Source organism: Emys orbicularis, chromosome 23 (genome assembly GCF_028017835.1).
Source record: "Emys orbicularis isolate rEmyOrb1 chromosome 23, rEmyOrb1.hap1, whole genome shotgun sequence".
Classification (NCBI taxonomy): domain Eukaryota; kingdom Metazoa; phylum Chordata; order Testudines; family Emydidae; genus Emys; species Emys orbicularis.
In genome coordinates this window covers 15,241,903-15,257,324 of record NC_088705.1, presented here as the reverse complement: position 1 = coordinate 15,257,324, position 15,422 = coordinate 15,241,903, and positions in this window count along the sequence as shown.

The window sequence follows — 15,422 nt, the reverse complement described above, 5'->3', positions numbered from 1 at the left end:
CTAGAAGGGACCATGAGATCATCCAGTCTGATCTGCTGGATATCAAAGGCCATTCAGTTTCACCCAGTTACCCCTGCATTGAGCCCGATAACTTGTGGTTTGGCTAACGCATGTTCCAGAAAGGCAGCCAGTCTGGATTCAGAGACATCGAGAAATGCTGAATCCCACCACGGCCCATGGGAGTTTGTTCCCACACTTAGTCACCCTCACTGGTAAACACTGCTGTGTGGGGCTTCAGCTTCCAGCCACTGGGCCTTGTTCTTTCTTTGCTAGACTAATGAGCCCTTTAGACCCCAGTCTTTTCTCCCCAGGAGAGGTGATCAACTAAACAGATCGAGCTCTTTAAGTCTCTCGCTGTGAGACATGTTTCCAGCCTTCAAATCATTGTAGTGGCTCTTCTCTGCACCCTCTCCAATGTTTCAACATCCTCTTTAAAATGGGGACCGCAAATTGGGACACGGTATTCCAATCTGTCTCACCAGTGCCGAATACAGGGGTAAAATCCCTGCGTACTCCTGCTCTCTACTCCCATTCAGGGCCGGCTCCAGGGTTTTTGCTGCCCCAAGCGGCGCAAAAAAAAAAAAAAGCCGCGATCGCAATCGTGATCTGCGGCGGCAATTCGGCGGGAGGTCCTTCGCTCCGAGCGGGAGTGAGGGACCGTCCGCTGAATTGCCTCTGAACAGCTGGACGTGCCGCCCCTCTCCGGAGTGGCCGCCCCAAGCACCTGCTTGACAAGCTGGTGCCTGGAGCCGGCCCTGCTCCCATTTATACAGCCGAGGATTGCAGCAGTCCTGTTTGATCACAGCCTGGCACTGGAGCTCGAGTTGAGTTGCTGTGCACTGCGACCCCTAAATCCTTGTCAGAGTCGCTACTTTCCAGCCTACAGTCCCCCCTTGAGTAGCTGTGCCCTGCATCCCGTGTTCCTAGACGTACAACTTTGCATTTGACTATATTAAAATGAACAAATGGGCCCCAGTTACCAAGTGAGCCAGATTGCCCTGTATGACGGGCAGAGGGGAAGTCGGAGCCTATGGCGAACGTACAAAAGGGGAAATGACTGCCTAGGAAGGAGTACTGCGGCAAGGGATCTGGGGGTCATAGTGGATCACAAGCTAAATATAAGTGAACAGTGTAACGCTGTTGCAAAATAAAAAAGCAGACATCATTGTGGGCTGTATCAGCAGGAGTGTTGTGTCCAAGTGGGCACCGCACTTGGGAGTGAGGAGGACAAATTGGAGACAGTCCGAAGGAGAAAAGAGAAAAGAAGACTGAGGGGGGACGTAAAGGTTTGTTACAAAGGGGAGGGTAATAAATTGTTCTCCTTAGCCACGAAGGCCAGGAGAAGAAGTAATGGACTAAACTGCACCGAAGGGAGGGTTACGTTGGACACTAGGTCACACAGCAGCTTAGTGGCCTAGCCAGGACTAGCCCACTCCTGCTTCCATCATGCTAGGGTGACGAGAAGCAGTATCACCGTGACCACTTTACCTGTCTGCTGCGCCCCTTTGTCTGTATCTCACAGGCTGATTTCCAGCCAGACAGTTGCACGGGGGGATCTCCCCTCCCTCCCTCGCTCCCTGCTGGTCCCTTTCGAGGACTGGGATTGCAACAGGGGGGAAGAGACGGCAGGAGACTCCAGACTGATGTGCAATGCCTATGTGTGTGGCGGGGAGGCGGATGGGATATAAGGGAACTGTTAGGGAAAGGGAGCGTTTCCCATTGGTTAGAGCAGGTGCTTGGGAGGCAGGACTCCTGGGTTCTGTTGTGATGCTGCTTTCTCAGCGTGGGAGCATCTCATTGAGCTTGGACTCTGCCACGCCTGGCTCAGGTTCTGCTCAGCGTCTCCCTGCTGCGAGCGCTCCCCACCCCGTGCTACCAGCGCTCAGCAAGGGCTCCTTAACCGCACCAGTCACTCCGTGCTCAGCATGGCCCCTCACTCCTCCCCACACCGGACTTGGCAGCAATTTAGACTTTAAGGTCAGAAGGGACCATTATGATCATCTAGTCTGACCTCCTGCACAACGCACTGCCAAATCTCACAGTACCGGAGGGGTGCGGCTCCGAGGGCCACAACGTGCAGGGAGCCACCAGGGACCTCACCTCCCACATGCCTCGCCCTGAAAATTAGCTCCCTCTGTTCCTTTTGCAGCGGGACTCGCCGAGGAACAGAGAACCCACGGCGGCATCGCTCTGAAATGCAGCCAATGCACAGAGAGCACGGGTGAAAAATCGGGATGGGGGTGGGGGATAACAGGAGCCTATACAAGAAAAAGACCCCAAAATCGGGACTGTCCCTATAAATCGGGACATCTGCTCACCCCAAAGCCAACCCCAAGCATCTGAACATCATGAGCCAGGCCTCAAAAAATCAGCAGCTTGGCTTAGAATCGTGAGGGGTTTTTTGTTTGTTTTTAAATAATAAGTGATGAGTCTGTTTGTTTGTCATCTGAGCCTTTCGTGGGCCGTGTTTTCCAGCTTTTTCCTTGCACCTCAAGGGCCTGCGACTTTAGTTGTGGCCTTAAAATGACAGCTGAGAGTCTCATCTGATCACCTGACTTTAAGGAAACCCTCCGGGACTGTGAGAGTTGGCAGTGCTGACTTCCTGGATAACCTCCCTGGAATAAGGGCCCAAAGGGAAACAGGGAAATTCAGGAAGCCTCTGACTCAGCATCGCCCTCCTATTGCCTTGGGACACAAAGCATTTTGCAAATGTGAAGCAATACATACTTTACACTGAAATGCAGCCACTTCTGGGCTGCTGCGGAAACAGTTTAACGCTGCCCAGCCATTGAGAACCCGAGGGGAAGGATGTGATCTCATTGACACTGCTGCAGGGATTCTGAGCTGGAGAAAATGGAGAGTGAACAGGAAACTGGGGATGCAAGAAGCCGCAGGGAGTTGTTCGTGCCGACAAGTGTTCAGGACCTTGGTTTTCTGTCTCATCAGCAAGCCAGCACCTCCGACAACTCCGCGTAGCTGGGTTTGTTTGGCGATGACTCAAAGGGCAGCGCGCCACCTATTGACCCAAACCCAAAGTCCTCCAAGCAAGGCTCCCTCCCTCTCCCGTTTCTATCACCATGATAAAATACATTCATAGTGCACCTCTTTAATTCAAAAGAGCCTGGTGGTGGCAGAAGTGGGATGATCTGCCCCCACCTCCCCAGGCTAGATAGCTAGAGAGCTGCTTAAGCCCTGACCAACGAGGTTTCATATCCCTGCCAACGCTTTGCTCGGCGTACTCCTGCTCCCCCAGGCCTTGCTGGAATCTCGCTACGTTCTTAACCTCAGCAGTTCCCTCTGCCACCCTCTGTCCTAGCCCTAGCCCTGTGTCTAGCCCTAGACTAGCTCACTCGACCCAGCATTATTGACCTGGTCTTATAGGGGTTTGACTCTAGCCGTTTCTATAGCATTGCCCCGCACATGCAGCAGGGTAAGAGAGAAGGAAGTCAGCTCCATCAGGGCTTGTCTACACAAGTTACTGCCTGGCAAGCCAGGGTGTGAATCTATGCCACACCACGCTGTCAAGTCATGCTACCGCACGCCATGACCCGCTCCAGGACTTCCGCTGCGCTGAAGCCGTGTCCAGCCAGGCAGGCTAGCTGGGGGCGCTGTAGCTTCACACTCTGGCTCGCTGCACAGTAACTTGCCATGTAGACTAGCCCTATACCCCCCTATTTTAGGCCTCATTTTTCGAGATTTCTAACATGCATTGGTTATAATTTTCCACTGCCTCAGGGGCCTGAATAATTGGACTTTGGGCAAGCGAGGTATTTGCTGTTACATACAAAGCAATCTATTTAAGAAAATAAGTCCCAATAAAACTTTTTTTTATAACCCCTGGACAACATTCCTGAAAGATTTGTTCTCTTACCGACATGCCAGCTGCAGTGCGTCCCGCCTCCCGCCGCAGCTCTGGGGACACTGCTGTATTTATCTTTGCCTGCTTTACTTGGCTTGGATTTGTAATACGCCGCAAAGGTGCCTAGAGCCCTGGGTAGCAGGGGGTTGAATGCTTTTTCTAAATGGCTGTAAAATAAACATATAGAATACAGGAAGGGGTGGGGATGGTATAAAAATCTGTGCCTCGGTTTCCCCATCTGTAAAATGGGAGTTAATAATACTTAACTAAGGCCCAGAGGAGAGAAATAACTTGCCCAAGGTTACCCAGCAGGGCAGAGATGGGCATAGAGATCTGGTTGCCCTGAGTCCTAGTCTAGTGCACTATGCCCTGGCCCACATGGCCTCCCTTAAAGCTGACCTTTTCTCTCCCAGTGTCTTGCCCCGAGAGGCTCTGTAAGCTGTCTGGCCCAGGGGCTGCCTCTCCCCTTGGGGCTGTGCGGTGCCCGGCACACGGAGTCCTGCGCTGCTGTGACACAGTTAAGAATAAGCAAAGCCGAGTGTAAGAGCTGGGGACACGCCTCTCTTCTCACTGACGAACGACGCCTTTCTGCTTTGCCGGAGGTGGAAATGGCTGCAATGCAGGATGCTGGGGAAGCTCTCAAATTAGGGGCCAGGTGGGTGGGTAGGTGGGAAGTTTCCCTCTTCCCTTTAATGCTGCCCCGAGAACCTTTTTCCATTTCCTTTCAAACCGCTCAGCGTTCGAGGTGGCGGACGCGACACCCCAGTTCAATTGACAAGGGTCTCTGTGGGCTCTGCGAGTTTCCCACCCTCCGAGCATGCATGGCTGAGCTGAGGGCAACCCCGTCTGGCAAAGCCGAACACTGCAGCGTCTGTTCTACATCAGCACGGCCAGTGTCTGCAGAGTAACATGGATGGATCAGAGGGTTTGGCCATGCAGGTAGGAGTCAAGGTAACATGTCTTCCTCCTAAGGGACACTGAAAACCACATCACAGAGGGGCCCGTTATATGGGGGGAAGGGCACTGTGCTATCTAAGTGGTCACTAAACAAGTACTAAGGACCATGCATAAGCCATCAACATGATATAAACTGTAGACATGCTGTAGTACTGACCTCTATTTTTTGAGCTAAAGGAGCAAGTGTATGATCTGTTAGAAGTAGTAGGCTATTATACGCTGTTGGACCAGCCTTTCGAGGGAGGTGCGACAGTTGGCCATTGTGTTGTGTATAAATACTTTTATTGTGGCTGACAGTGAAGCTACAACTCAGGATCCAAAAGCACAGTCCCTAGCACTTGAGCATCCGCTGGTGGTAGTCGTGGTAGTGCCGCACTTGCCTGCTCCCTTCGAAGACCGGCACTGACGCGGGATATGCACCTGCCAGGGCCGGCAGTGGAGTTGATGGAAACCTGGAATTCCCATTCTGTGGGACACGTTCACATTAAACACGACCAAAAAGTTCTGAATTGTAACAAGGCCACATTTCCCACCGACAACGTTGTTTGGGGGGAAAAAAGGTTTTGGGGCGATCAAAACGTTTTGTTTTGATTGTGACTTTTTGTACTTTATTTTTATATTCTATTTTAGAATATATTTTGGTTTTATATTTGATGTCTAATTTGTTATGGAATGAGTATCACATCACGACAATTAACGATAAACCGAGTAGATTGCTAAACAAAAAGTTGTTTTAAAATGAACGTTCAAAATGTTCCATTCCGATTATTTCCCCCCCCAAAGACATTTTGTCTATATCCCCAGGCGATGTTTCAGTTCCAACGAACCGACGTCGTCCGAGGGACAGACATTCCACTAGACAATTTTCCACCCATCCCTGCGAGAAACACCTCGGGCGCCTGAGCCCCGGGCTCTCCAGGGGGCTGGTTCCTGTTCACGGAGCGCTAAGCAGAGCTGGGTGCCTTCCGCCAAGAGAGGATCAGGGCTTCACCCCCCACCCCACTCGGCAGCATCTCCTATGGGCTAGCTGAGGTGGCTCCTTGCCTTGTGACCTGGCTTTTCGACACCCCACTCTCCCCCCATTCATTGCTCAGGAACCGGGCCCGCACTCAAGTTTTGTGGCTTGCAGTGTTGGGCCAGTGATTTTCTAGGCACCCGAAGGTCAGGAACCACCAGGCTCAGGTGCTAGGCTTGCAACGTCTACGTGCCTCTGTGGATCCCACCCAAGAGTCTGTCCATGCAAATATACCTGATCTAGAATCAGCCAGGGGAAAACCATTGAGGAAACACCTCCAACCTCATTGCTTTCCATTGTGCACCACATCAACCTCTCTAGGGTCTGAAATGAAGATTATGAGCAGCTGCTTCTTCATCCACAAGATCTGCCTAAACGAAGGGACCATTGGGCATAAGAAGAACGTGCTACAAAACCCACCCTGAGATTTGCAATACCTAGAATCACCAGGAGGGGGCGCCAAGCCACTTATTTTAGCTGATGGGGAAAAAAGCAGAACGCCTGAAAGCGTCGGTCGTGTGTGCGCATGGGGGGAGAGCGCAGTGTGTGCACCTCCTCTGTAGCAGGCTGCTGCTCTGAGAACAGCTCTGAGAACGCTGCATGCAGGGAGTGCTTAGAAAAATAAAGGTGCAGTATGCAGAAAACAAAGGTGTTGCGTTTTCAGAGCTCCTGGCATACTGGGGCTAGGTCAGGCCCAGGGCCCTAAGGCCAGCCCCGGGCTGTTTCCTCTTTAACTGGTCATTGGTATGTTTCACCCCTCTGCTGTTAAGGGACTTGATCCACACAGTGTGGATCCAGATCTGCCTGGACGCACAGCTTAGGGACGTTGGAGCGGGGGTTCATGTCAGCCCCGGCTCCGGTTGGCCGCCCTCGGCGAGGTCTTTCTGAGAGCTGCCTCCTCCACTCGAAGCGCTAACCCCCTTGGCTGATAAATTCACAGCGCGCTCATTAGCCGTGCAGAGGTTTGCAAAATGAATGGGGGCGGGGGAGGGGGGAAATCATTTCCACAGCCCAGGGGAGAAGAGCAACACAACCTATTAAGGCTCCAGCTTTGAAAATTTCATTAATGCTTATTACACAACGAGACACTTCAGTTCATAGCAAGCTTTGCAAACCCTGGAACTCCTGTGTTGAGCTCCCCACAGACACTGCAACCCCTGCACCTACCTGAGCCCTTCGCCCGGGTTTTCTGAGCAGGAGACGGGCGACGCGACGTGTAGCTCGGTGAGGCTTTCCCTCGGTTAATTTGTCTGGATTAACCACACACGCTCCTGTCTGTGCTAAAGGGTTTTAGGAAAAGCCCCTGCTGGAAATTGGATTGTTCAGCTTTATTTTGTAAGAGGAAAAATCTTGGTCCTGATTCCCCATTGCCCTGCACCTTGCCCGGGTCTATCCACCAGCCGCTCTGAGTGCAGTGTGATACAGCTCTTGTGATCTAGCCGTTTTCCACCCCACAAGGGCCTGGGTGCAGATGACCAGACACAGCTCAGGGCACTGGACCATTGCTCTCTTGGTCCATGGCCTTGACTGCAAAACTCTGCCCAGTGGAGCAATGACTTGAACATGACGTTGGTGCAAGTGCAGGATAAATGCACGCATCAGGCTGCTTCTCACGCCCTCGTGCGCTGCACGTTGGGATTTCTCGGCTCCTTCCCTTCCCTGGGAGCTAGCGTTGTTTCAGGATTGTTCCGTTACAACCGGAGGGCGTGAGCAAGCCGTCACCTTCTCTCCAACAGCGGGAGCCTGCAAAGGCTGTGAATGTGGCAGGCCCGCTTGTGCTGCCGGACATGGTAACACTGGCTAATGCCCAGAGATAGTCTAGTGACTGTACACACACTGCGGCACGGAGACGAGCCAGGACTGCTGGGTTCTAACTGCAGCACTGTTGCTGCTTGTACTGCGGTTGGGGGTAAATAAACCTCTCTTGGGGGAGGGGGGGTTGCATGGCTTAACCCTTGGATGGTTATAAAGTGCTTTGAGATCCTGCTCTCTTAGTGGGGCGGCTGGATGCCACAATGCCTAATTTTTCAGCCTAGTTGGGCCAACGGATGAGCTCTTGAGAAAATCTGGCCTCTTATTCTGTTGCCTTTGGAAAATTCCATCCCAAATGCTCTTATGTGAATGAAAAACCTTCTCCAGCTAAGCTCTGCCTCATTCACACAGACTCCCTGAGAGGAAGAGAGAACCTTTTGCAGGGTAAAAGCAGCAAAGAGTTCTGTGGCATCTTATAGACTAACAGACGTATTGGAGCATGAGCTTTCGTGGGTGAATACCCACTTCGGATGCATGTCGGTGTGCATGTGGGGTCTATTCCAGCTCTGCCACTGAGTGGCTGTGTGACCTTGGACATGATACCTTGCCTCTCTGAGTCCCATTTTCCCCTTTAAAATGGGGCCAGTGCCCCCTGCTTTGAGATCCCCCAGCACTGCCAGCCCACAGGCTTCAACAATCACCAGCTATTACCAGAATTAAGCGTTTGGGATTCTCTTTCTTTGCCCTCTGCTGCCCGAGCCATCATGCTGGGCGGCTGTTCTCCCCACCCAGGGCTAGAATCTTCCTTGTAAAGAAGAAACGAAAGCAGGGAGTCCCATGCCAGGAGCTGGCGCTTTTCAGAAAGGACCGAGCAAGATCAGCTTTTACACAGACACGGAGAGAGGACACTGACCCGTGACCCCCAGGCCGAGCATGCTCAGTAATGTCACGTCCAGAGCTCTTCTGGGGGCAATTCAACCCTTCCAAGTACATCCCTCCTGTCGCCCTCCTCCCCTGCACTGATTCAGGGGTCAAAGAGCCTGCATTTTATAGGGCTCCAGGCTCCGCCCCTTCCCTTCCCAGCATGCTTTGCTAAAAGGAGGTTGACACGCAGCCCTTTCTTTCCCCCGAGAATGTGAGCCTGCTCTGCACTCTGCCTTGGCCTATTTCTCCGTATCGGGAGCACAGAGCCAGGGGCTGCTTCCCGGGCTCCTTTTCTGCCCCAGCCCGGGAACCCCGGAGTAGGGTGACCAGATAGACAGAATGAGTGTGGCGGGTAATAGGTGCCTATATAAGAAAAAGCCCTGAATATCGGGACTGTCCCTATAAAATCGGGACATCTGGTCACGGAGAGAAGGGGAGCCCCAACTCCTCCCCGCTGGGCTTCAGCTCTGGGGCTGTCCTCCGCAAACGGGGAGAACAAGCTGAGTTTGTTGAAAGCTCGGTCTCTCCTTCTGACTTCCCGGTGACTGCTCTCTGCCCCACGGCTAGGTAAATGTGTGTGTGTGTGTTCCCGGGGCTCCCTGCTCCCCATCTCCCCTGGGCTCTGCCCCCCAGCTCAGTGTTCTGGGAGACCCCACCTCTTCTCTCCCCGCTTTGAGCACAGTTTGCCTCAGCATGGTGGGGGGCGTGTGGACTAGATGCCCTCCTGAGGTCCCGTCTGCCCGACATTCCCATCATTCTGTAACTCTCTCGTTCTCTAGGTTTCCGCTTTCATGGCGACGGTTCTCACACCTCAGTGCCCGACGCTCGGCTCCTACCTGGGACTGGCCAGATTTCCAGAGGTGCCGAGAACCTGCAGCTCCCATTGACTTCAGCAGGATCTGGGGGATTTCAACACGTCCAGAAACCAAGCCAGTCTATCTCGATGCTCAGCTATAGAGTTAGGAGCCTAACTTCAAGCCTTAAGTTAATAGCTGGATAGACTTTTAGGGCCAGAAGGGCCCATTATAATGCTCTAGTCTGACCCCTGGCGTAGCATAGGCCGGAGCCTGCCTTGAGTCCATAGGTTCTCGCTGAGCTACAGCAGAGCTTCTAGAAAGACACCCTGGCTTGATTTAAAGATGTCACGTGATGGAGAATCCACCAAGTCCTGAGGGAAGCTGTTCCCGTGGTTTATTACTCTCACTGTTAAATTTGTGCCTTATCTCTAGTCGGAATTGTCTAGCGTCCACTTACTAAGGTAAAGAGCCTTCAAGTTCTCACAGTCACATACCTTCTTCCCAGGTAGGTACTTATCAATGGATCCCCTCACCGTGTTTGGAGTTTATTTAGCAAAGCTTTGCATTCAAATACCATTTTCTTTTTTATGGTAATGGAAGGATATTTTTAGGTTTTTCCCAGAAAGTGTGTGAAATCCATTAGAAGGAATTAGCTGTTTCTTTTACACATCTCATTTATATCCCTTGCCTTATGCTGCCAACTTACCACAGATTGTCACCTCCCTCCTGGACCCGTAGAAGGCAAATCAGTTTTTCTTCTCTTTAAACAGAGAACTATTGCAGGCCACCTGACAATGATAAGACTTGGCACTCATTATCCAAGGCGCTCCAACGGAGGAGTGAATGCGTTCTCACAGCTCTCACATCCATTTTAACAGAGGGGGAAAGAACAGGCCGAGACACCTTTGATCTTGTAGTTAAGACACTGAACTGGGACTTTGGAGAGTTGGGTTAAATTCCTAGCTCTTCCACAGCTGCCCTTTGTGACCGGGGGCAAGTCATGTGATTGCTCTGTGCCTCAGTTTCCTCATTTCTAAAACGGGGATAATAATACTTCTTTCCCCCCACTGTTTTTGTCTCTTGGGGGTGGAGACTGTCACATACATGCAGTGACTAATAACTTTCACACAGTGTTAATTTAGTATCCCACTGGAAACTTTTCTTTTAACTGGATTTAAAAAAGGAGGTGGAGGGAAATTCTGGTGGGAAGACTTCAGGCAGGAGGGAAAACGAACAGTTACAGCAATTGAGCTTCTGTTGGTGGAAGATGTGTGACCCCTGGTGGGTTTGTCTTAGCTTTTAACTGAGAGCCCCTGGGTTTCCACTACATCTGTTGTACTGCTGCCGTCCAGTCCAGGGACTGTCGGGACACACGTCTGAGACAAGGTGGGTGAGGTAATAGCTTTTATTGGCCCAACTTCTGTTGGTGAGAGAGACAAGCTTTTGGTCTCCACAGTGGGAAAAAGACCCGCTCTTAGCTGCAGTGTAGACGTACCTGTTGTGCGCAGAACCAATAGAGTCTGCATGGAAGGGAAGGGATCTGTAATGTAGAAAGAACCTTTCCCTGAACAGGGGTGTGAGCCCTTAGACACCACAGTGATGAGCCGTGGAGAAAGCCCTCAAGCCAATAGCCCGGGGCCAGAATTCCTTGGTTGTGCTGTTGGGGCAGAAGGCCCTACTGGTTAGCACAGGGGCTTGGGAGCTGGGGTTTCTGGGTTCTAGTCCCAGTGCTGGCAGTGACTCAGTGCCTGACCTTGCAACACAGTCGTGTGTGGTGAGCAGGGGCTTGAAGGCAGCAGCTGCATCTAGGGGAACATCTGGCTAAGCGGGAGCCACAGCCAAGCCCAGACAGCTGCTTGTAGAGGAAAACAGCTGAAGCACTTGCTGGACAGGGTGAGGAAGGCTGCCTTGTGGGAAGCAGGATCTCCCCTGGCACTACTGCAGAGTGTAGCAAGGGGGAAAAGGCAGGGCCCCTTTTCCTTTTTATAGTGAATAAAAAAGGCCTGGAAACTTTTTTTTTTAATTCTGGTGACCTGGTTTCTCCCAGAAGAGTCTCGGGAAGGCTGGAGAACCTGCAGGGGACTCTGACCTGGCAGGTGTCAATGAGCGCGGCAGAGGGGAAGCAATTTTTATTTTGACCCATGAATGTTCTTTGCGTTCCCATTTAACTCAAACCCCGGGAATACACTTGGGAGAAAGATCTTTGTTACAGATCACCTAGTCAGGCGCACCCAGCCCTGTCTCTCCTCTTGCCAGACTGCCCGCGAACCTCACTTGCGTGGCCTCCACTTACACGTGTGCTGGAGTCTGACGGCCACAAGCACCCTGCTAATGAACCCTCCCCTTTCCTCACCCGCACAATGACCCAGCCCTGCCCCCTGCTCTGCCGTTTGATTATCGGACAGAGCCCAGGCTCCAACACAACCCCGCCAGCCTAGTGGGCACTGCATACTGGGGCATGGCCTAATGATTCAAGGCCCAGACCCAGCTCTATGCCATTTACTGTGTGAAGCCCTGAGCTTGCAGTGAGGTCTCTGTGGGTTGGACCCCTGCATCCATGTAGCGCGTGTAGCTGGAGCAGGGCCCATGCGTCCTTCCTCCCAGGTAGGTACTTGCAGACCGTGTTCAGGTCACTGGTTGAGAAGCCCTATTCATAGCATTAAAGGCCAGTCTATTCCAGACCAGAGAACTCCACGTCCTTCTCCTGACCCATACTGAGCCCCACAATTTGGGGTTGGCACAGCTTCCAGACAGGCAGCCTGGGCTTGACAATGGCAAGAGATGAAGAATCCAACACTTCCAGTGGGAATTGGTTCCGATGATTAATCACCCTCCCTCACTGTTAACAGTTGGTCTCTCCTTCTCATTGGAATTTGTCTGGCTTCAGCTCCCGGCCATGGGTTCTTCGATAGATTAAAGAGCCAAAGCGAGAGAGGGCCTTAAACCAGTGGTTCTCAACCAGGGGCCTGGGGCAGGTTTCAGGGGGTTTGCCAAGCAGGGCTGGCATTAGACTCGCTGGGGCCCAGGGCAGAAAGCCGAAGCCCCACTGCACGGGATGAAGCCCAGGGTCCTGAGCCCCGCCACCCGGGCCTGAAGCAGAAGCCTGAGCAACTTAGCTTCACGGTGCCCCCTGTGGCGTGAGACCCGGGCCGGGCAATTGCCCTGTTTGCTACCCCCTAACGCCAGCCCCGGCTTCTATATGCAGGAAACCAGTTGTTGTGGCACAGGTGGGCGGTGGAGTTTTTATAGCATGTGTGTGTGTGTGTGTGTGTGTGTGTGTGTGTGGTGGGGGGGGGGGGAGACGACTCAGAAAGAAGAAGGTTGAGAACCCCCTGCCCTTAAACCTCAGGTTTCCAGACCTCAAATCATTCTTGTAGGTCCTCTCCGAACCCTCTCTAGCTGTCTGCACCCACCATAAGCCGAGCCGGCCTCGGCAGCAGCTCTGAGTGCAGGACTGTGGCCCGAACGGCCAATGTGCTGAAGGATGGGGAAAGAGGTGGGATCATAAACAGCGCCAGTCGAGGGCCGTGCCGCGTATGGGGCTTGTGAGCCTGCTCTGCCGCCACGGGTCTGTTTTTCACACAGTCTCTCGGGGGTGGGGAGGAGATTAGGGCCCCTCCTTAGGACTTTGGCAGTAGCCCAAACCTAACAGGGGCTGATGGGAACCTATCTCAATGGGGAAGGGGGTGTGTGATGAATTGTGTGTTGGATTTTACACTTTATGCCCATTTTGTTTCCCCAACCAGGACCCATGAGCTGTTCCCATCCGGCTCCAGGGGACTCAGGTTGCTGCTTCCCTGCTGCCTCTTCTAACCCCCTAAAAACCACCCGGTGGCGGCGTGTAGACACAAAACCCAGCCCCAGCCTCGCCACACGGGGCCTGGCCGGGGAGCGGAGCCCGGGCCGAGGTGAAGCCTACGGTAGGGGGCATTGCAACCCCTCCATCCGCCCCGGCTCTCCCCTCCCCTCCTCGCAGGGAGGGATGGAGGCGGATCAGGAGCGCACGCTTCCTGCCAAGGGACGGCTCTGATGCTCGCAGGCAAAGCCGGGGGCCGGCAGGCAGGAAGGAGACGCGCAGCCCGGCTGGACTCGGCGATCGCAAGCCCAGCGCCAGCCCCCGCCGGGAGCGAGTCCGGGCTTCGCCCCGCCGCTGCCGCATCGCTCCCGCCGCCGGCCCGGGCTCGGCAGCTGCCCCCCCCCCCCCGGGGGCTGCCTGGCTGCATCGGGAACAAAGGACATTCGCCCCCCCGCCGCCCCTCCCAGCATGAAGATGCCTTGGCTGGCGCCGGGGCCCCGGGCGCTCGGGCAGCTCCTGCCGCTGCTGGTGCTGCTGGCCGGCCAGGCTGCTCTGGTGAGTGACACCTGGTCCCGAGCAGCGGGGGGCGTGGGGGGGGGCTTCCTATCCCCTCCCCCCAGCCCCAGGGGGGATCGAACCCCCCCCCCGCGCGAGAGGGGCCCCACCCACCCCGCCGGCCCTTCCCTGCCCCCCCGGCCCCCACCCCGCTAGGGGATCATCACGGTCACTCCCCCCCCCCCGGTCGCTGCTGCGGTTCCGATTGTTGCATGACAAGAAATGGGTCCTTCCCCCCCCCCCCCCCCCCAGGTCCCAGGGCCGCGCCGGGAAGTTGATGGTGAATGTTTGTGCCTTGGTTGGTCTCCCGCGGCGGTGCCCCCCCGGGACCCCCAGGGGCTGCGGCCGGGCCGGGCCGGGCTGCATTGTCGGGAACAAGTGGCTACCCTGGTGGGCGTGGGCGGGTGCACCCCCCCCCCCCCAGGGGAGCAGCACCGGCGTGTCTGCCAGGGAGCTGGGGGGGGGGGGGGCTGCCTTGGCTCGTCCCGCACGCGGGTTTGGGGGAGGCGGGGGGGGGCTGATGTATTCGGGGGCCATTGGAAGGTCACAGGGAAGCAGGGTTTAAAAACAGCCCTGCGGGGGAGGGGGAAGACCCTGGTGCTGCCCCCCCCCGGGGGGGGGCAAAAGAAAGTTGCTGGTTTTGCACCACGCACCGGGCGGCTCCTCGCGGAGCTGCTGCGGGGATGCAGGCGCCGGGGTCTGCTCTGTCCCGGGCGCTGTCCCCGCCTCGCCGCGCCGCTCGGATTTCCATGCGGGGGGAGTGAGACCGGCCCTAGCCGGGAGGAGACTCCGCATGTCCCCGCACCCGGGCGAGCTGCGGCGCAGCCCCCGCAAGAGCCGGTTCCCGTTCGCACCGCAGCCGGCTCCGGCGGGGATGCGTCCAGGGGCTCTCACGCCGGCATCCCGCGGGAGGTGCAGGCGCTTGGGGCGGGCTCGCCGGAGCAGCAGGTGGAGTCCGGGGGGAAGGGGGCAGCGGGGTGGGTTTTCGTGGCAGGAGTCGCTGCTTAGTGCCCGCTGTATAGCCCGGCCTCCTGGCTTCGCCTTGGGGGGAAAGTCCAATCCTCAGCCAGCCCTTGCTTTCCAGCCTGTGCCCAGTATGCAGGGAATGGGCCAACTCCCCGAGCGCTAGGGTAGGGATAGCACTGCCCTTGGATGGTGCTTCATTTACCCCAAGGACACTCCGGTTGCAGGTTGAATTCTCCCCCCATGGATCAAAGTGATTATTTCCACACCCTTTGCGTCCAGCTGCCTAAAAGCCACAGGCAAGGTGTGGGTGACAAACGCAACCCAATAGCCTGGCACCCAGCAAGCTCCAGGGAAACACACAGGCTGGCTTTTCCCTCTCCCTATGGATGGAGACAAGTCACAGGGACTGGCTCCTTGCCAGTAAATGACCCTGTTGGTCAAACAACAGCCACCTTTCACTACTTCTCCATGGAGAGTCTCTTGTGCATGAACAGATTCTTTTCATATGTCTGAGGTTGGCAGGCAAAGATTCGTGCTCATTCATTCCTGCGATCATTGCAAACGCTGGCAAATAGGGGTACTTGGGGGGACGTTGGGAGTCACAGAACTAGTGCCACTTTGAATGAATGATCCGGACTAGCAGAGACTGCCACGCCTCATCTCCCCCCCCGGCGTTTTTTAAATATGGCCCCTTTGTGTGGTATTTTCCTAGTGCCTGTGTGTATTTCGACAGAGTTTCTAGCAATGATTTTGTATCTCAAAAGAGACAGATGCAAGTTTTCCCCCTAATGAGGCCAGTGT